This window comes from Nycticebus coucang, chromosome 4 (genome assembly GCF_027406575.1).
Source record: "Nycticebus coucang isolate mNycCou1 chromosome 4, mNycCou1.pri, whole genome shotgun sequence".
NCBI lineage: Eukaryota > Metazoa > Chordata > Mammalia > Primates > Lorisidae > Nycticebus > Nycticebus coucang.
In genome coordinates, this window is record NC_069783.1 from 1,031,509 (window position 1) to 1,035,048 (window position 3,540).

Consider the following 3,540-nt stretch of genomic DNA (forward strand, 5'->3'; position numbering starts at 1 on the left):
AGCTTTTACAGTGCAGACTCCGCTGCCTGGGCAGCACCCAGAGCTCCAGTTCCCTCTTGGCCAGCGGAGTGCCCTACCACAGGGAGCACAGCAGTCCCGAGGGTTAGCAGGCCCAGACTTGGGCTGCCCCTGGCCAGAAACACCTCAGGAGCAAGATGCTCTTTAACATGGGTGGAACCAGGCACACAGGGTCACAGCTGGCCCCACACCTGCAGGGCTGGTGTCTACCTCCTAACTAGCCCTGAGGTCTAGGCACATGGAGGGATTTCCTGGTAAAGTGGGCTCTTCCGGGTTCTGCTGGGTTCTGAGGGAGCCTTGCTGCCCCGCACAGCTGTACTGGGCCCTGGCATTCCCAAGGTCCTGCAGGCCAGTCTCAGCAGAGGGTGGCGCCCACTGGCCATAGTTACCTTTACCATCAACTCCTTCTATGCCCCAGGACCATGAGAAGAGGCCAGAGGTGGATGTGGCCAATGTCTTCAAGGTCTGGGGACAGCTGGGCCCTCACAGCAAATGCAAGAAGGCTCAGCCTGGAACCCCCATGCTGTCTTCATAAACCATCCCCCATTTCAAAAGCCCACTTCCACCTCCCCTCACCCCCGGGGCTGGTTTCAATCCAGCTGTCACCCCCACCAGCAAGGCTTCACCCCCAAAGCTAATGCTCAGTGGAGAATCCCTGGGCTGCCCTCCTGAGAGCCCGGCTGTGCTGAGTGAGGGTGGGAGACGACCCTTCCCATCCCACTTCCCATCCCCCTTCTTCCCTTCCTTCTGTCTTGTTCACTTCCCCCAGGTTCCTGTCCCTGCAGTGTCCACTAAACGTGACACACTCTTCCCAGGCCGAGCAGTGATTCCCTGAGGTTCTTGGCCTCAGATTTTCTTGAGCAATGGGAAGATTTTCTGAAAGGCAACTTGGTCTGCAGACATCTCCCTGACCCAGGTAGAGACTATCTTTTCTCTTCTACAGGAAGCAGTGTTCACTCCCTTCCAGGTTGCCAGCCTCCTTGTCCCTCGTGGGCACTCGCGCTCTGGAGCCAGCCCCTCGTCCTCAGACATCGGCACAGCTGTGGGGCTGGGAAGAGGGTCCCAGCCTGGACGTCCTTGATGAAATTCTTCTGAGGCCTCTGTGCTCCCTTCTACTTTGGTGTGGGCCAATTGCTTTGCTTGTTTGGGTGCTGACTGCCCACCCAGACACGGGACACTGCCCAACCCATCCACCTGGCCACAGCACTCACCACGTCAGGGCCAGCTGAGTGGCCACCGGGCAGCACTGCCCCGCCCGTCCCACTCACATGTGTGTGTTCAGGCTCTGGGCTCGCAGGCAGCTTCTGGGTCCAGGCTGGGGGTTGGGGGCTGAAAGAATCAGGAGCCCCAGCGGGTTGGACCCTGCAGGAAGGTGAGTCACGGGCTCGACCTACTTGGTTTTAGGGTGTGGACACAGAGCCCCACAATGCCGGACTCTCAGGACTCCCCACTGTGGGATGGCCTGTCTGTGCCGAGCCTCGGAGCAGATGGAGGGTGGGCATCTCCTCACTCCTGTTCCTATGTGGATCCTGTTCCCACATGGACAGCAAAACCGGGTGCTGCTTCACCCCTACCCTTCCAGCCCCAGGGAGCCCTGATGCCACAGGGCAGGTGCAGAGCCTGGTCTCCAGTCATGTGTTCATAGGACAAAGACATGAAAACCATTCCCTCATTTCAGCCCCTCAAAGGCTTTTCTTCCTGTGCCTGCAGATGTCCCTGGCCAGAGCCTGGGGTTTGTGAGTCCAGGGAGCTGCCCACCTTGGAAGGGTCATGGGAACCAGCTGACCTGGCCTCCCCCTGCACTCAGGAGCAGCTGTGGAATCACAGCATGACGGTTCTCCTCACACCACAGCCTGGCTCCTGGCTCTCCTGAGCCTTGGGGGTCGGGCAACCAAGCAGACTCCCCAGGGAACCAGTGGTCTGTTCAGAGGACAGCAGCAAAGGGACCACAGCCTCCCCCCAGCTCTTCATGGCACAGAGCTTGGAAAGGACCACAATGGGAGCAACCATCAGGGGCTCCACAGCCAGGCCAGGAGAAGAGAGTCTTTGCAGATAGGTCCACACTGCTCAGTGCGGTGGGGCCAGGACCCCCAGGACCCTGCGGAGGCTGGGGCTGGAAGGTCAGAGGGACACTGCCAGGCAGCTGCCTCGAGCTTGGGGCTCCTCTGGATGTCCCTGGGGGTCCCTCCCCACCCTCTTCTCAAGCCTCATGAAGAGGGCCTCTGTCCTCAGGATGCAGCCCCCTCAGTTCCTCCACACTTTCCTAACTCCCGTGCAACCTGCACCCCCAGAATTGGCTTCTGTCTGTGCTCTGCTCCCTGTACCATACCCTCGTGGGGGAGGACCACCAAGGCCCACCATGTTACCCCTGCATCCCTGGGGCCACCCAGTGCTGGGCAGAGACAGAGGGATGAAGCCCATGCCAACTGGGGCTCTGATGTTCTCTACACAGCAAAGCCTCAAGTGGGAGGAACAACACTCTGAAAGTGGATTCCCAGGAGGTCTTCCACTTCTGGAAGCCTCTGCCCTGGATGGTCACTCTCCCAATGTGGAAGCCCTTGGGGATCCTCTCTTTTGTTCCAGGCTGCTGTGCTGTGGAGTGTTCTGTTTCGCACAGTGAACATCCCTATTGCAGTCTGACCCTCCCAACATCCAGATAGCACCCACCTGCTTCCAATGCCCGCCTGGCACAGTCTGGCGACCCTTTGCAAGAGTCTGCCCCCCCCCCCCCAAGGCCAAAGTTAGAGCCCAGAGTCCCATAGTGGGAAGAGTCTCAGGGCAGGAGGAAGGGCCATGGCAGGTGAAGCCGAGGGTGAGGCCCTGAGGACAGACAATGTGGCAGCCCTGGAGCAGCAGCCCAGGTGGGACAAGTGGCCTCATCCACAATCAGGAGGTGTGCGTAGCACAGGTGTGTCCATGGGAGCCCTCGTCAGATAAACGCATGTGAACATGTGTCAGGTGACAGCTGTGTCGCTCAGTGACCAAGGAGACAGCTTGAGGGTGGAGGAGGAAGTTCAACAGGTGGCACCAGGCAGGTCCACCTGAGTAGGGGCCCAGGAAGAGGATCCATGTGTGGATGGGGCAGCTGAGGTGACGTGGTCATGTTCTGAGAGGTCCTGTGAGGCCCTGGCAATGTACATGGGATGTAAGATAAAGGGGTATCAGCAGGACATGGGGTGAGGGGGCCTCAGCTGTTTGGGTGTCCCTGTGGACAGAGGAGCATTTGTCCTATTGTCTCCAGTTCTGCAAAGATAAGCTTATGACTCGTCATTACTGTGGGATCCCTGAGTCTTCAGTTTCAGGTGCCAGGTCCCTGCCCAGGGAGGCCAGAAGCAATGTCCCTGCTGAGTGGCCTGTGGGCCAGCTCTTCCCAGTGCTGAGGCCTCTGCCCACCCTTTGCATGGTGGGCTGGGCTGAGCGGCCTGACACTGAGTTTCTTTTCCCACCTGGAGACACATGGGCCACATTCCACACTCTCAGAGCTTCTCTGTAATCTCTGGGGAAAAGCTGAGCCACTCAAGG